This window comes from Hibiscus syriacus, unplaced genomic scaffold (genome assembly GCF_006381635.1).
Source record: "Hibiscus syriacus cultivar Baekdansim isolate YM2019G1 unplaced genomic scaffold, ASM638163v2 tig00110830_pilon, whole genome shotgun sequence".
NCBI classification, from domain to species: Eukaryota; Viridiplantae; Streptophyta; class Magnoliopsida; order Malvales; family Malvaceae; genus Hibiscus; species Hibiscus syriacus.
In genome coordinates this window covers 618,757-637,292 of record NW_024062881.1, presented here as the reverse complement: position 1 = coordinate 637,292, position 18,536 = coordinate 618,757, and the positions used below count along the sequence as shown (strand labels likewise).

The following is an 18,536-nucleotide window of genomic DNA, read 5'->3' as shown; positions in this document are numbered from 1 at the left end:
GAAAATGGTACATGGACAATCGTTTAAATAAATTAAGGGCGCAAGACATGATTGGTGCAATCATACCAACACTAATCCACTGGATCCCATCAAAATTTCGTAGTTAAGTGTGCTTGGGTCATCGTAGTACTAGGATGTGTGACCTCCTGTAAAGTCCTCATGTTGTACCCCTATTTTTCCAAAATTTGATACTTTATCTTAATTTTTGGTGTTTTTCTTAAAGAACCGGGGTGGAAAGAGTGGGGAAAGAGGCGAGGATTGAAAAATTAAATATTTTAAGGATTAGTCGGAAGAAAATGGTTACACGGAGAAGCGTTTAAATAAATTAAGGGCGCAAGACATGGTTGATACGATCATACTAGTAGTAATGGATCGTTTCCCATTAGAACTCCGATATTAAGCGTGCGTGGACGAGAGTAGTACTAGGATAGGTGACCTTCGAGGAAGTCCTTGTGTTGCACCCCTCTTTTTTTTTAAAAAAAATTATACTTTATCTTAATTTTTGGTTTTTTAAAAGAGTCAGGTGGTACGAGTCAGAAAAAAATAGTTAAATGGAGAAGCATTTAAATAAATGAAGGTAAAACATTATATGTACGATCATATCAGCACTAGTGCACATGATCCCATTAGAACTATGTAATTAAGCGTGCTTGGACGAGAGTACTACTAGGATGGGTGACCTTCTAGGAAGTCCTCGTGTTGCACCATTTTTTTTTGTTTTTGAAATTTTATACTTTTATCTTAAATTTTGGTGTTTTTTAAGGAAAGGGTGGAACAAGTGGAAAAAGTGTTGGGATTGCAAAATTAAATATTTTAATGATTAGTCTAAAGAAAATGGTTATATCAAGAAACGCTTAAATAAATTGGGTCAAAGACATGATGAGTGTAATCATACCAGCACTACTGGACTGAATACCATCAAAATTCCGTAGTTAAATGTTCTTTGGCGAGCGTAGTACTAGGAGGGGTGAACTCATGGGAATTCCTCTTGTTGCATCCCTTCTTTTTCAAAATTTTATAATTTATCTTAATTTTTGGTATTGTTTTTTTATGGGTGCGATCATACCAACTCTAATGCACCGTAACTTTGTAGTTAAGCGTGCTTGGGCGAGAGTAGTACTAGTTTTTTTTTAAAGATCTAGAGATTGCAAAATTAAAGATTAGTCAGAGGAAAATGGTTACATGGAGAAGTTTTTAAATAAATTAGGGGCGCAAGACATATTGGTTGAACTCCGTAGTTAAGCGTGCTTGGTTGAGAGTAGTACTAAGGTGGGTGACCTCCTAGGATGTCTTCATGTTGTACCCCTTTTTTTGAAATTTTATACTTTATTTTAAATTTTGATGTTTTTACAGAGTTTGGATGGAATGAGAGGGAAAAGCACCGGGGATCCAAAAATAAATATTTTAAGGATTTGTCAAAAGAAAATGGTTATATAGAGAAGTGTTTAAATAAATCAAGCGCGCAAGACATGATTGGTCCGATCATACCAGCACTAATGCACTAAATCCAATCATAAACCTGCAGTTAAGCATGCATAGACGAGATCAGTATTTTAAGGATTAGTCTGAAGAAAAGGGTTACATGGAGAAGTGTTTAAATAAATTAAGAGTGCAAGACATAAATGGTGCAATCATACCACCAATAATGCACCCGTCTTGGAAAGTCCTCGTGATGTACCCTTCTTTTTTAAATTTTGATACTTTATCTTGATTTTTGTTTTTTTAAACAGTCAGGGTGGAATGAGCGGGAAAAGAGTCGAGGGTCGAAAACTTAAATATTTTAGGGATTACTCAAAAGAAAATGGTTACATGGATAACCGTTCAAATAAATTTAGGGTGAAAGACATGGTGGGTGCGATCATACCATTAGTAATGGACCGGATCCCATTATAACTCCGATATTAAGCGTGCTTGGGTGAGAGTAATACTAGGATAGGTGACCTCAGGGGAAGTCCTCGTGTTGTACCCCTCATTTTCCAAAATTTTATACTTTATCTTAATTTTTGGTTTTTTAAAAGAGCAGGGTGAAACGAACGGGAAAAGAGACGAGGATTGTAAAATTAAATATTTTAAGGCTTAGTTGGAATAAAATAGTTACATGTAGAAGCGTTTAAATAAATTCAGGAAAAACATGTTGTCTACGATCATATCAACACTAGTGCACATGATCCCATTAGAACTCCGGAATTAAGCGTTATTGGGTGAGAGTATTACTAGGATGGGTGACCTCGTAGGAAGTCCTCGTGTTGTACCCTTTTTTTTGAAATTTTATATTTTTATCTTAATTTTTGGTATTGTTTTTTAAGGGCAGGGGTGGAATAAGCAAGAATAGAGTCAAGGATCGCAAAAATTAATATTTTAAGGATAAGTTTGAAGAAAATGATTATATGGAGAAATGCTAAATTAAATTGGCCGCAAGACATGCTTGGTGCAATCATATCAGCACTAATACAAAGGATCCCATCAAAATTCCGTAGTTAAGCGTGCTTGGGTGAGCGTAGTACTAGGATGGGTTAACTCCTCGAAATTCCTCTTGTTACATCCCTCTTTTGTCAAAATTTTATTCTTTATCTTATTTTTAGGTGTTATTTCCTTTTATAAAGAAACGGGGTGAAATGAGCTGGAAAAGCGTCGGGGATCGTAAAATCAAATATTTTAAGGATTAGTCGGAATAAAATGGTTACATGGAGAAGCTTTTAAATAGATTAAGGGTACAAGACATGATGGGTGCGATCATACCAGTAGTAATACATCAGATCCCATTTGAACTCCAATATTAAGATTGCTTGGGAGAGAGTAGTACTAGGATAGGTGACCTCCGGGGAAGTCCTCGTGTTGCACCCCTCTTTTTTCAAAATTTTATTCTTTATCTTATTTTTTGGTGTTATTTTTTTTGAATATAATGAACCAGGTGGAACGGCCGGAAAAAATGTCGCGGGTAACAAATTTAAATATTTTAAGCATTAGTTGGAAGAAAATAATTATGTGGAGAAAAGTTTAAATAAATAAAAGGAAAGCATGATGTGTGCGATCATATCAGCACTAGTGCAGAAGATCCCAATTGAACTTCCCAATTAAGCATTGAAATAAATTGGGCGCAAGACATGATGGGTGCGATCATACCAGCACTAATGCACTTGATTCCATCAAAATTTCATAGTTAAGCGTGCTTAGGTGAGCGTAGTAGTAGGATGAGTGAACTCCTCGAAAGTCCTCGTGTTACACCCCTCTTATTTAAGAATTTTATAGTTTATCTTAAATTTTGGTTATTTTAAAAGCTGGGTGGAACCAGCGAGAAAAGAGTCAAGGATCACAAAATTAAATATTTTAAGGATTAGCCTAAAGAAAATGGTTACAAGGAGAAGTGTTTAAATAAATTAAGGGCGCAAGGCATTATAGGAGCGATCATACCAGCACTAATGCACTGGATCTTAGCTAAACTTTGCAGTCAAGCTTGCTTCGATGAGAGTAATATTAGAGTGGGGACCACCTAGGAAGTACTCGTGTTGTACCCCTCATTTTTTAAAATTTTTTACTTCATCTTACTTTTTGGTGTTGTTTTTTTAGAAGAGCTGGGGTAGAAAGAGTAGGAAATGAGCCGATGATCGCAAAATTAAACATTTAAAGATTAGGAGGAAGAAAATGGTTACATGGAGAAGCGTTTAAATAAATTAAGGGTGCAAGACATGGTGGGTGTGATCATACCACCACGAATGAATCGGATCTCATCAGAACTTCATAGGTAAGCGTGCTTGGACGAGCGTAGTACAATGATGGGTGACCTCTTGGGAATTCCACCTATTGCACCCTTTATTATTTGAAATTTTACACTTTATCTTAATTTTGGGCGTTGTTTTTTTAAGGAACCGGGGTGGAGAGTGGGAAAAGAGTCAGGTATCTCAAAATTAAATATTTTAAGAATTAGTCAGAAGAAAATGCTTAGATGGAGAATTATTTAAATAAATTAAGAAAGCAAGGCATGATGGGTACGATCATACCAGAATTAATGCACCAGATCCCATACGAACTTCATTGTTAAAAGTGCTTGGACGAGCGTAGTACTACGATGGGTGACCTTCTGGGAAGTCCTCGTGTTGCACCCTTCTTTTATCAAAATTTTATACTTAATCTTAATTTTTGGTATCATTTTTTTTAAAGAGTCCGGTTGGTACGGGTGAGAAGAGTGCCATGGATCACAAAATTAAATACTTGAAGGATTAGTCGGAAGAAAATGGTTACGTGGAAAAGTGTTTAAATAAATTAAGGTTGCAAAACATAATGGGTGCGATCATACCAGTACTAATGTACTAGATCCAATTAGAACTCTGTAGTGAAGCGTGCTCGGGTGAGAGTAGTACTAGGATGGCGACCTCCCTAAAGGTGCTAGACATTATGGGTGTCATCATATCAACACTAATGCACAGAATCCCATCAGAATTCCACAGGCAAGCGTGCTTGGGTGAGAGTAGTACTAGGATGGGTGACCTCATTGGAAGTCCTCATGATATATCCCTCGATTATGAAATTTTATAATTTATCTTAATTTTTTTCTTTAAAAGAGCCAAGGGGGAACGAGTGGGATAAGTGCGATAATCCTATAACTAATGCATCAGATCCCATCAAAACGCCGCAGTTAAGCTTGTTTAGGCAGGAGTAGTATGGAGGGTGACTTTCCTGGAAGTCCTCTTGTTGGACCCCTATTTTCTTGAAATTTTATACTTCATCTTAATTTTTGATGTTGTTTTTTTCTTTTTTAAAGAGTAGGGGTTGAACGAGTGGGGAAAGAGTAGAGGATGGAAAAATTAAATATTTAAGGATTAGTGGAATAAAATGGTTACATGGAGAATCATTTAAATAAATTAAAGGCACAGAACATTATGGGTGCGATCATACAAACACTATTGCACCGGATCCTATCAAAACTCCACAGTTAAGTGTGCCTGGGCGAGAGTAGTAGTAGGAAGGGTGACCTCCCGGGAAGTCCTCGTGTTGCACCCCATTTTCAATATTTTATACTCTATCTTAATTTTTGATTTTGTTCTTTTTTAAAAGAACCGGGGTGGAGCAAGCAGAAAAAGAGCCGACGATCACAAAATTAAATATTTTAAGGATTAGTTGGATGAAAATGGTTACATGGGGAAGCATTTAAATAAATTAAGGAAAAAGCTAGTACTAGAATTGGTGACCTCCTTTGAAGTCCTTGTGTTGCACCCCTCTTTTTTTCAAAATTTTATAATTTGTCTTAATTTGGTGTTTTTATTGAAAGTGTCGGGGTGGAACGAGCAAAAAAGAGTCGGGGATTATAAAATTTTATATTTTGAGGAATAGTTGTTAGAAAATGGTTACATAGAGAAGCGTTTAAATAAAATAAGCGCGCAAGACATGATGGGTGGAATCAATGCAACACTAATGAACCAGATCCTATTAGATCTTTGTAATTAAGTGTGCTTGGGCGAGAGTAGTACTAGGATTGGTGACCTCTTGTGATGTACTCGTGTTCCACTCATATTTGTTCCAAATTTTATATTTTATATTTTATTCTTTTTTTAAAGAGATGGGGTGGAACAAGTGGGAAAATAGACGAGAATCAGAAAATTAAATATTTTAAGGTATAGTCGGAAGAAAATGGTTATAAGGAGAAACACTTAAATAAATTAAGGGCACAAGATATTATGGGTGCCATCATACTAGCACTAATGCACCTTATCCCATTAGAACTGTGCAGTTAAGTGTGCTTGGGTGAGAGTAGTACTAGAATTGGTGACCTCCAGGGAAGTCCTCGTGTTGTATCCCCCTTTTTTTCAAAATTTTATACTTTATCTTAATTTTTGGTGTTGTTTTTTAAAAGATCCTTGGTGGAATGAGCGGGAAAAGATTCGGGATCTTAAAATTAACTATTTTAAGGATTAGTCGAAGAAAATGGTTACATGTAGAAGAGTTTAAATAAAGGAAAGACATTATGGGTACGATTGTAACAGCAGTAATGCACCAGATCCCATCAGAGCTTCGCTGTTAAGCTTGCTTTGGCGAGAGTCGTACTAGGATGGGTGCTACCTGGGAAGTTCTCGTATTGTAGCCCTTTTTTCCAAAATTTTATACTTTATCGTTATTTTTGGTGTTGTTTTTATCTTTTGAAAGAGTCGGGGTGGAACAAGCGGGAAAATAGTTGGGGATTAGAAAATTAAATATTTTAAGGATTAGTCCAAAAATGATTACATAGAGAAGCATTTAGATAAATTAAGGGCACAGCACATGATGGATGTGATTATACAAGTAGCAATGCATCGGATCTCCTCAGAACAACGCAATTAAGCGTGCCTTGGCGAAAGTGGTACTAGGATGTTGACCTCTTGGGAAGTCCTCATGTTGTACTACTTTTTTTTTTTAAAATATACTTTATCTTAATATTTGGTTTTTCAAAAGATCCTGGGTGGAACGAGTGGGAAAAGAGCAAGGATCATAAAAATAAATATTTTAAGGATTAGTTGGAAGAAAATAGTTACACGGGGAAGCGTTTAAATAAATTAAGAGTGCAAGACATGTTGGGTGTGATCATACTGGCACTACTACATCGAATCCCATCAAAATTTCGCAGTCAAAAATGCTTCGGCGAATGTTGTACTAGGATGGGTGACCTCCTCAGAAGTCCTTCTGATTCACTACTCTTTTTTTTTAAAAAAATTATACTTTATCTTTACTCTTGGTGTTGTTTTTTAACAAGAGTTAGGGTGGAACGAGCAGGAAAAGAACCAAAGATCACAAAATTATATATTTTTTTGATTAGTTCGAAGAAAATGGTTAAATGGAGAAACATTTAAATAAATTAAGGGCACAAAACATTATTGGTGCGATAATAACAGAACAAATGCGTCGGATCCCATCAAAATTCCACAGTTAAGCATGCTTGGGCGGGTGTAATATTAGGAAGGATGACCTCCGGAGAAGTTCTCATGTTTCACACCTCTTTTCTCAAAATTGTACACTTTATCTTAATTTTTTGTGTTGTTTTTTAAAAGAGTTGGGGTGGAACGAGCAGGAAAAGAGCTGGGGATCACAAAATTAAAAATTTTAAGGATTAGTTGGAAGAAAATAGTTATATGGAGAATCATTTAAATAAATTAAAGACGCAAGACATTATTGGTGTGATAATACCAACACTAATGCACCGAATCACATCAAGATTCCGCAGGTAAGCATTCTTGGGCGAGAGTAGAACTAGGATGGGTGACGTACTGGGAAGTCCTCATGTTGCACGCCTCTTTTTTTATATTTTATACTTTATCTTAATTTTTTATGTTGTTCTTTTTTTTAAAAAGAGTAAGGGTGGAACGATCAAGAAAATAGATAGAGATCACAAAATTAAATATTTTAGGGATTAGTCGGAATAAAGTGGTTACATGGAGAAGCATTTAAATAAAATAAGGGCGATAGTAATACTAGAATGGGTGAGCTCCTTGGAAATCCTTGTGTTGTATCCTTTTTTTTTCAAAATTTTATTCTTTATCTGAATTTTTGGTTTTTTAAAGATTTGGGGTGGAAAGAGCGAGAAAAGAGTCAAAGATCGCAAAATTAAATATTTTAAGGATTAGTTGGCAGAAAATGGCTCTATGGAGAAGTGTTTAAATAAATAAAGGGCGTATGTAGTACTAATGCACCAGAACTCTATAATTAGCGTGCATGGGCGAGAGTAGTACTAGGATGGGTGACCTCCTGGGATGTACTCGTGTTGCACTCACGGTTTTTTTTTTTAAATTTTATATTTTATCTCAATTATTTTATACTTGTGTTGTACCAATGTGGGACGAGTGGGAAGAGAGATTGGGATTGTAAAATTAAATATTTTAAGGATTAGTTTAGAGAAGTTGATTATATGGAGAAGCACTTAAATAAATTAAGGGTGTAAGACATGATGAGTGACATAATACTAGAACTAATGCACCAGATCCTATCAGAACACCGATGTCAAGCGTGCTTGGGCGAGAGTAAAACTAGGATGGGTGACCTCCTGGGAAGTCCTTGTGTTGGACTCCCTCTTTTTTTGAAATTTTATACTTTATATTAGTGTTTTGTGTTACTTTTTTAATAGTCAGGGAGCGGGAAAAGAGTCGGGGATCGCAAAATTAAATATTTTAAGGATTAGTAGTAAAAAAATAGTTAAATAAATTAAGGGCGTAATTCCTGATGTCCCCGTGTAGTACCATTTTTTTCAAAATTTTATAATTTATCTTTATTTTTGGTGTTGCTTTTTTAATAAAGTCGTGGTGGAACGAGTGGGAAATGAGCTAGGGAATGTAAAATTAAATATTTTAAGGATTAGTAGGAAGAAAATGGTTTCATGTAGAAGCGTGTAATTAAATTAATGGCGATAGTCATGATGCGTGCTATCATACAAGCACTAATGCACCGGATACCATCAAAACTCTGTAGCTAGGTGTGCTTTGACAAGAGTTGTGCAATGATTGGTGAACTCCTGGGAAGTCCTCATGTTGCAACACTCCTTCTTAGAATTGTTTTACTTTTTCTTAATTTTTGGTGTTTTTATAAAGAGCTTGTGTAGACCGAGGGAGAAAAGAGTCAGGGATCATAAAATTATTTATTTTAAGGATTAGTCAGATGAAAATGGTTACATGGAGAAGCATTTAAATAAACTAATAGACCAAGACATGATGGGTGCCATCATAACGACAGTAATACACCATATCCCATCTAAACTCCACAGTCAAGCGTGTTTGGGCGAGAGTAGTACTAGGAACAGTAACTAACTGGGAAGTCCTTGTGTTGCACATCACTTTTTTTGAAATTTTATACACTATCTTAATTTTTAGTATTATTTTTAAACAATCGGTTAGAATGAGCGGGAAAAGAGCTAGGGTCGCAAAATTAAATATTTTAAGGATTAGTCTGAAAAATGGTTACAAAGAGAATAATTTAAATTAATTAAGGGAGCAAGACATGATGGGTGTGATCATATCATAACTAATGCAACGAATCCCATTATAACTCCGCAGTGAAGCATGATTGGGCGAGCGTAGTAGTAGAATGATTGACCTCCTAGGAAGTCCTCGTGTTACATCAGTTTTTTTTTTCAAAATTTTATACTTATCTTAATTTTTGGAGTTGTTTTTTTAAGAGTCTGGGTGAAACGAGAGGATAAAGAGTCAGGGACACAAAATTAAATATTTAAAGGATTAGAAGGAAGAAAATGGGTACATGGAATATCATTTAAATAAATTAAGAGTGCAAGAGGAAGGTTACGATCATACCATCACTAATGCATCGAATCCAATCAAAACTCCATAATAAAGGATGCTTTGGCGGGAGTAATACAATGATGGGTGACCTCCCGAGAAGTCCTCGTGTAACATCTCTCTTTTTTAAAAATTTTATAATTTATTTTAAATTTTGGTTTTTGAAAAGATACGGGGTAAAACGAGCAGGACAAGACCCGAGCATCACAAAATTCAATATTTTAGGAGCATTCGAAAGAAAATGGTTAATCGAGAAGCATTTAAATAAATTAAGGGAGCAAGTCATGAAAGGTGGGATCATACCAATACTAATGCACTAGATCCCATCAGAACTCCATAGTCAAACATGCTTTGGAAATAGTAGTACAAGAATGGGTGACGTCCCGGAAAATTATCATGTTGTACCCTTTTTTTCAAAATTTTATACTTTATCATAATTTTTGGTGTTGTTTTTCTAAGTGCCTGGGTGGAATGAGTAGTGAAAGAGCTGGGAATCAAAAAATTAAATATTTTAAGTATTAGTCAGAAGAAAATGGTTCCATGTAGAAGCATTTATATAAATTAAGGGCGTAAAACATGAAGGTTGCGCTCATGCCAACACTAATGCAATGGATCCCATCAGAACTCCACAGTCAAGCATTCTTGTGCGAGAGTGGTACAAGGATAGGTGACTTCCCGAGAAGTTCTCGTGTTGCACCCCTATTTTTTTTTTTGAAATTTTATACTTCATCTTAAAATTTGATATTTTTTAAATGCTAAATGGAATGAGTGTTAAAAGAAAGGGGAGTGCAAAATTAAATATTTATGGATTAGTAAAAAAATGGTTACATGGAGAAGTGTTTAAATAAATTAAGGGCATAATACATGAAGGGTGAAATCATACCAATACTGATGCACCGGATCCCATTAGAACTCCGCAATCAAGCCTGCTTAGGCGAGGGTAGTACTATGATGGGTTATCTCAAGGAAGTCCTTGTGTTGCAACCCTATTTTTTTAAAATTTTTATAATTTATCTGAATTTTTGGTATTTTTTAAAATGTTAGGGTGAAATGAGTGGGAAACGAGATAGGGATCGCAAAATTACAAATTTGAAGAATTAGTTAAAATAAAATGTTTACATGGAAAATTTTCTATTGTTTGTGAGTACTAAATATGGGTGTGGTTATATGTGCAAGTATACATAATCAAACAAGTAATACATTGATGAGTGAGTATCGTCTCCACAGGGATTGGAGGAAATTGATAAGTTCAATCAAAACGCTTTACTATGTCACCTAAGTAAAGTTAGTGATGTTATTTGCAAATAAAAATGTTTTGGCAAAATGAATAGATGTTGTGGAAATTGTCTGATGGTAATATGGTAGTAAATTGAGATGTTATGGCAAATTGAATTGTGCTGAGTGCAAACAAATGAAAATATTAAGGCAAAATAAATTGTAAATACTGGATTTGATGATAAGAACTTTAGACTCCTCACACGACAAGCTACTATGGGAATGAATGATAGGAGTCACTTAGGAAATTTAAGTCTACTTCTCAGAATGGTCTTACTTCTATGTCTTATCTACCCGACATAGTTATTAAGGGTGCCCTATGCTATCTCTAGTTAAGGGAATCGATAGATTGAAGATGTCTTGGCAAACCGGTTGGCGTTAACCCCTACAGTGATTTTATTGGTCAGATAATAGGATATATCTCGGCAATACCCTTTTACGACAGCATTAACATCTAACCAATAGTTCATGCATAACTCCTTTTAGTCGAATGAAATCCTAGCCTTATCTCTAAGGTGGATTAGGCGTAGTTACTATCTAGAACCCCTTACTTATGTGATTCCTCTCTAGTTTATCTCGAACACTAAGGATGTGCTACTTAGACATTCTATCGAACACTAAGTAATCTTCTAAGGAATGGCTACTCTCATAGCTCGTACAACCTTAAGGAATTAAATTCCATAAACAAAATAGAGAATAACATACAAAAATAACCAATTATTAAAGTAAAATTTAAATATCCAAAATAAACTCCCACCAAGTAAGTTTAGTTCATGGTAGGGTTCGAAATTAGCAAGCAAAAAGCAAGTTAGTACGTTCCTTACAACCCAAATGATAAATAATGAAAAAAAAGAGCAAAGGAAAGGAGGAAAAGCCTTCGACGTACACTACCGGAGCTTCCCTCGGCCACCACAAACTATCCCAGCGATCTAGCTTCTTTCGGACGCCTAGTTCGCCACTCCCTCTAGCTTGTCAGTGGAGGAATGCCTCGGAAAAAACAATTGACGAAAAAAATAAATCTTTTTATCCAACTTTTTAGGCTCTTGACGACTGTCTTAAAGTTTCAAAGTGTGTTTTTTAATTGTGGCTTCATCTTCTATTTATAGGGAGAGAATGAACCTTGGGTTTTGCTTTAAAATTACCGTAGCACCCTAAAGTTCATTTCTTTTATGTGAAAGATGGTGCATAAGTGGTAATAGGCCCCTTATATATGGGTGATTGTAGAAATCACGTATAGTCATTGACAGCTGACTCTTACTAAAAATATCTTCTTTTATTTTTTCTGCCCAGAAATGTTGTCCGAAATGTAATGGCAATCGCATTTTGCTCAGTAGTCTCATCATTTCATGGCAATTCCCTTTTCCTTATCCTTGCTCCCAAATCCTACACACCATCAAAACAAAACATCTTCCCCATAAAGCAATACTGATTACAAAATAAAATGCCTCGGCAAATAGAATTCCACCACATGCAACTATATGCTCCAAAATTCATCTATATGATCCTATATGAGCTCTTAGACAGTCAATAACTTAAGTGAAAAGGTCCCAAATATGACCTTTTTATGGAGTTATCAAGAATAGTGTAAATAAAATAAGGGCGCAAGACATGATGGTGCGATCATACCAGCACTACTGCAACAGATCCCATTAGAACTTCGTAGTCAAGCGTGCTTGGGAGAGAGTAGTACAAGGATGGATGAACTCTTGGGAAATTCTCCTGTGTACCCTTCTTTTTTAAAATTTTATACTTTATCTTAATTTTTTATGTATTTTTTTAAAAAGGAGATGGGGTGGAATAAGTGGGAAGAGGGTTGAGGATCGTAAACTTAAATGATTTAAGTATTAGTCAGAAGAATAAGGTTCCTTGGAGAATCATTATATTAAATTAAGGGAGCAAGACATGAAAGATCATACCAGCACTAATGCACGGATCCTATCAGAACTCTATAGTCGAGCATGTTTGGGCGAGAGTAGTACAATGATGTGTGACCTCCTAGAAAATTATCATGTTACACATCTCTTTTTTCAAATTTTGTACTTTATCTTAATTTTTATGTTTTTTAAAGATCCTGGGTGGAACGAGTGGAAAAAGAGTCGGGGATCGCAAAATTAAATATTTTATGGGTTAGTCAGGAGAAAATGGTTATATGGAGAACCGTTTAAATAAATTAAGGGTGAATAACTTGAAGGGTGCAATCATGTCAGCACTAATGCAATAGATCCTAACAGAACTTCGTAGTCAAGCATTCTTGTGTGAAAGTGGTACAAGGATGGGTGACTCCTGGGAAGTTCTCGTATTGCACCCCTATTTTTTAAAAAAAAAATTTCTTTATCTTAATTAGTGTATTTTTAAAGAGTTGGTTGCAATGAGCAGGAAAAGAATCGGGGATTGTAAAATTAAATATTTAAGGATTAGTTGGAAGAAAATTTTTACATGGTGAAGCGTTTTAATAAATTAAGGGCGCAAGACATGAAGGGTGCGATCATACCAGTACTAATGCACCAAATCCCATTGGTCCTCATGTTGCACCCCTATTATTTTTTTGAATTTTTATACTTTATCTTAATTATTGGTATTTTTTATATTTCTGGGTGGAACAAGTGGGAAAAGAGTCAACGATCGAAAAATTAAATATTTTAATTATTTGTTTAAAGAAAATGGTTACATAGAGAATCATTTAAATAAATAAGAGGCGCAAGACATGATGGGGGTCATTATACTAATAATAATTCCCTGGATCCTATTAAAACTCCGTAGTTAAGCGTGCTTGGGCGAGAGTAATACTAGGATGGGTGAGATCCTAGGAAGTCCTCGTGTTGCACCCCTCTTGTTTTGATATTTTATACTTTATCTTAATTTTTGTTGTTGTTGATTTTAAAACAGTCGGGGATCACAAAATTAAATATTATAGGATTAGTCAAAAGAAAATGGTTACATGGAAAAGTGTTTAAATAAATTAAGGGTGCAAGACAATATGGGTCCGATCATGTAATACCCCAAATATTAGGCCAGGCAGTGTATTGAACATACTTGAAATTTGAAGATTTAGTTGAATAAAAGGTAAAAGATAAGGAAATGATTTGGAATAGTGTTAGATTAAATTTTATCAATAGATGAATAAATAGGGCATTTTGGTCCTTTAAAGGAAAATGAATTTTAAATTCATTTTCTTTAATAAGATATTAAAGTAAGGGAAATGGGAAATTAAGTTAGCCAAAAAGCTATTTCTCTTTTCTTTTTCTTCCCGTGGAACAAGCTTTCCCCATAGTAAAGGTGAGGTTTTATTTGGATAGTTTCTTCTTCCATTTTTGGTTGGTTTTTGAAGCATTGATTATTATATAGACTTAAGGAAGGATTAAATAGGAGTAACCCAAAAAGATTTATGAAATATGGGAGATTTAAGGAAATGGGTTTTGTAATGATATGTTATGATATATGTGTTGATTGATGTTTACTAGTAGATTTGATTTGTCAATGAAGTAAATAAAAGATTAAAAGCACTGGATGAGTTTAAAAACAAGTTAGAAAATATGGTGTGTTTCTTATATTCAAGTGAGCTTGAGGGATTTTGGATGTTTTAAGAAGCTAAATGAAGGAAACTTAATAGGGATAAGTAGAGAAGAGTTTAATAGTATTGTTGGGGGTAAACATAAGGATTTTTTTACTAAATTTGGGTAAGTTTTGGGCTAAAAAATGTAAAAGCTGGGTAATGGTATCGATACTGATAGAACAGTATCGGTACTATAGAGTTAAAATGAGTACAATTCATTGAGTAGTATCGATACCGATTCAAGTGGTATCAATACAAAGTGGGGAGTATTGATACTAAGAGGATGGTATAGATACCATAATTACCAGAATGTAGGAATGGTATCGGTACCATAATAGGGTATCAGTACCATAGTATAGTAGTATCGATACCATGGTAGGGGTATCGATACCATTGAGCCGGAAATGTTAAGATAAGCTAAGATTGTTATAGAAAATATAATAATATGTACTTTTGAGTAATGTTTAAGTATAATTGTTAGTAAATATACTAACAACTGATATTGGACATGTCTTTATTGGATGCTTGAGTATATCGAAATCCAGCTCCAGAGTCAAGGAAAACAGAAGGCAAAGGCAAAGTACCTGAGTAATCAACTTTGCATTTTGGATATAGGCAATCCAGGTGAGGGCATTTATTATGTACATTATGAGTTATAAATAAATACTGTTAAAAATATATGTTGCAATGGTATATAAGTACTATGTGTACTACATGCACTATGTGTGCAAATCCACGAAATTCATCATTAGTTGATGAATAATCGTACATGCATGATGTGTGCAAATCCACGGAATTCATCATTAGTTAATGAATAACCGTAAATGCACGATGTGTGCAACCCACAGAATTCATCATGAGTTGGTGAATTACCGTATAGGCACTATATGTGCATCTTAATAAATAAAAATGAATAAGAAGTTGGTAAATTACCATGTTACAACTAAGGGTGAAAATTTATAAGATTTATAATAAATTCAAAAGAGTTAATCGATATTGGAATTTTTATGCTATACTTATGTTAGAAGTTTATGAATTTTGGTATTGGTAATGTGTCTGCCACCTACGTAAATGATAAGTTTGTTAAATTATTGTGATTGGCACTACGTGCCAACTATAGAGTTTACAATGACTTGGGAGAGTAAATTGATATTGTAAACAATTATTAGAGTATAGACTATTCCAAAGTAAAAGACTAATAGCCTAGTTGTGCATTTGGCAGAAATGTGTCAATTATGCCAGTTAGATGAAAGGTTAAATACCTTTGAGTAAAAGATTAATAGCCTAGTTGTGCATTTGGCAGAAAGGTGTTAATTATGCTAGTTAGATGAAAGGTTAAATACCTTTGAGTAAAAGATTAATATCCTAGTTCTGCATTTGGCATAAAGGTGTCAATTATGCAGTTAGATGAAAGGTTAAATAACCTTGTGTAAAAGACTAATAGTTAGTTGTGCATTTGGCAGAAATGTGTCAATTATGCCTGTTAGATGAAAGGTTAAATACCTTTGAGTAAAAGATTAATAGCCTAGCTGTGCATTTGGCAGAAAGTTGTCAATTATGCCAGTTAGATGAAAGGTTAAATACCTTTGAGTAAAAGACAAATAGCCTAATTGTACATTTGGTAGAAAGGTGTCAATTATGCCAGTTAGATGAAAGTTTAAATGCCTTTGAGTAAAAGATGAATGTCATATCTGTGCATTTGGAAGAAAGGTGTCATTATGACAATTAGATGAAATGTTAAATACCTTTGAGTAAAAGATTAATAGCCTAGTTGTTCATTTGGAATAAAGGTGTCAATTATGCTAGTTAGATGAAAGGTTAAATACCTTTGAGTAAAAGAATAATAGCCTAGTTGTGCATTTGGTAGAAAAGTGTCAATTATGCCAGTTAGATGAAAGGTTAAATACCTTTGAGTAAAAGACTAATAGCCTAGTTGTGCATTTGACATAAATGTGTTAATTATGTCAGTTTGATGAAAGGTTAAATACCTTTGAGTAAAAGACTAAAGGAATTATAATGCATTTTGATATAAATAGTGCATAAGTGGTATGAAAGGATGTTGTATATATATAATGTATATAAATGCATAATTGGTATGAATGAATTTCATAAAGGAAAACGTAAACAGTAGATAATGGGCATGAAAGGATGTCCCAAATGAAAATACTAAATGGTGTATTACCATTATTTAAGGTGTTACCCATGATGATTATAAAAGATACACGATCAATTGGCACTTTGGTGTAATACATGTATAATGCTTTCTCATTTAATTTACATAGGGCAAATAAAGAATAATGTAGAAAAATATACAGAATGATAGGTATGTTGGGTCTTCTAAGAATAATTTTGATGATTTTATGAAAGAATTATGGTTTAACTGATAAGGGTTTACCTGGTCCTTAGGGATTATTCTATTTAAATCGTCATTTAGTATTCATAAGATACTTATGTATAAATTGTAATATCTTTGCAGTATTATGTCTCACTAAGTAAATACCTAACGTGTGTTGATTTCACTCGTAGGGGAAAATCACGGTTTTACCGAGTAAGGAGTGCAACAGTAACAACTTTCATCGATTAAAGGTTGACTCATCAATAATATTGGGACAATATTATTCATTTTGAAAACTTAGTTGGCATATAATTAAAATGTAGTAAATATTTTTTAATGTATTTAAAGTGATAGATTTAGTATTTTGCTTATGAATATCATACTTTGTGATTTTTAAAATTGTAACAAAATGTTACGAGTTTTCAAATGACAAAATGTTTTAAAAAGTAATGTGACCTCTATATCTCGTGCATGGAAATGTATTCAGGAGATGGGTGTTACAATTATTGGTATTATAGCTATATGTTTAGCTGATTCTTGGCCGAAATTGAGTTCATTTGAAACGAGAAAAAAGGATTACATGCAACTAAGATTGTCAATGTTATTGATATGGTGTCATTAGAGTGTAATTGATGACACTCCTTAAAACTGTAATGTTATTACTATGCATGTTCTAATATATATCAGAATCCTCAAACTCGCATAGAACGGGGGAACAAGAGATGCGAGAAGGGACTGGTAGTGGAAGTTATGAGGCTAATAGTGAGCACTCGGTCCCATCTGAAAATGCTAGTGTACCTGCACATCAAGGGATACCAGTACCAGAGTATGGAGCTTTTATGCAAACTCTCGATGCTATTTTGACCCATTTTCAACCTTCTCTGCCACCCCCTGCTCCACCAGCTCTAGAGTTATGGGGAGAAGAGGGTGAAGGTCCTATAGAGGCTGACTTATGGTTAAATGATGTTATAATAATGTTAAAAAATCTTCACTGTGTGGATATGGAAAAATAGGGTGGAGTTGTATCTTTACTTAGAGGATCATCTATAGTATGGTGGTCAAATATTATGATGTATGCACCACCGGAGCAAATGACCTAGCAATTCTTCCTAGAAGAATTAAAGAACAAGTATGTGGGTGAATAGTTCAAACGAGCAATACCGTTAATGTTCCTAAATTTGAAACAAGGTGATCGAGTAGTACATGAGTATGAGGCTGAGTATAATAAGTTGATCCGATTTGCTTCGGAGGTGGTTCTAAATGACAAGACCCGATGCAATTGGTTTATTGAGGGGTTGAGACCAAAATTAAATGAAATAATGTTGGCTTTGAGTTTGCCTAACCTGCAAGAAGTTATTAACTGATCTAAAGCTATTGATAGAGCTCAATAGGAGACATTAGCACTGGAATAGAGTTTGCAGATAGGGAAAAGGGCAACTCCCCATTATGTTAAGAGATGTAAGGGCTCAAGTTTGAGATATAAGGACAAAGAGAGTTCTACTATAACTTCACAAAAACCAAAACAGTCCTAATCAGTTGCTGCTAGCTCGAGTAGAGCAGTTGGAGAAAGAATTGTATATCAGACATGTGAAAGAGTGCATCAGTGAGTATGCAGACTTTATGGTGTAGCTTGCTTCCAATGTGGAGAGGCTGATCACTTTGCCCGAAATTGTCCAAAGAAATCTGAGGACCATTCCATGCAATCTGAAAGATCTGTTCAATCCTCTAATAGGAGCAGAGGGATGGGAAGATCAAGGGGACAAGAGGAATCCTTGTAGCGACAATAGACTCAGGGAGTCGCTATAATCTATAATATTAAGACCAATGAGGATCGTGATGACCCGTAAATTATAACAGATACTTTTCATCTTTTTTATGAGCCTGTATTTGTATTAGTCAACCCTTGGTCTATGCACTCATGGATTAGTACAAAGTTGGTTAGAGCTAGAGGAATTCCTTTAGAACCACACTTGAGTAAAATGATAGTCGTAAACCTTAATGGGTCATGGTATAAGTGTGAGGGGATAGGAAAAATCTTCCCGGTTAATCATATGGAATTATAGTTTTAGAGGGAAGGCAAGATCATGGCTTAAAGTGATATTGATAACGATGGTGAAGAAAATGA

General features: G+C 34.7%; 14 pseudogenes; all 14 read left to right on the top strand.

Moving 5' to 3' along the window:
- Positions 1-589: 589 nt before the first annotated feature.
- Positions 590-708, top strand: LOC120142507 (annotated as a pseudogene).
- A 1,142-nt stretch (positions 709-1,850) lies between these two features.
- LOC120142487 lies at positions 1,851-1,969 on the top strand (annotated as a pseudogene).
- A 167-nt stretch (positions 1,970-2,136) lies between these two features.
- LOC120142541 lies at positions 2,137-2,255 on the top strand (annotated as a pseudogene).
- Positions 2,256-2,725: 470 nt separating this feature from the next.
- Positions 2,726-2,844, top strand: LOC120142572 (annotated as a pseudogene).
- A 265-nt stretch (positions 2,845-3,109) lies between these two features.
- LOC120142490 lies at positions 3,110-3,228 on the top strand (annotated as a pseudogene).
- Positions 3,229-3,691: 463 nt separating this feature from the next.
- On the top strand, positions 3,692-3,810 carry LOC120142464 (annotated as a pseudogene).
- A 174-nt stretch (positions 3,811-3,984) lies between these two features.
- Positions 3,985-4,103, top strand: LOC120142578 (annotated as a pseudogene).
- A 291-nt stretch (positions 4,104-4,394) lies between these two features.
- On the top strand, positions 4,395-4,513 carry LOC120142502 (annotated as a pseudogene).
- A 366-nt stretch (positions 4,514-4,879) lies between these two features.
- Positions 4,880-4,998, top strand: LOC120142574 (annotated as a pseudogene).
- Positions 4,999-5,674: 676 nt separating this feature from the next.
- LOC120142583 lies at positions 5,675-5,793 on the top strand (annotated as a pseudogene).
- Positions 5,794-5,961: 168 nt separating this feature from the next.
- LOC120142545 lies at positions 5,962-6,079 on the top strand (annotated as a pseudogene).
- A 3,750-nt stretch (positions 6,080-9,829) lies between these two features.
- On the top strand, positions 9,830-9,948 carry LOC120142471 (annotated as a pseudogene).
- A 169-nt stretch (positions 9,949-10,117) lies between these two features.
- Positions 10,118-10,235, top strand: LOC120142530 (annotated as a pseudogene).
- Positions 10,236-12,135: 1,900 nt separating this feature from the next.
- On the top strand, positions 12,136-12,253 carry LOC120142548 (annotated as a pseudogene).
- Positions 12,254-18,536: the final 6,283 nt, after the last annotated feature.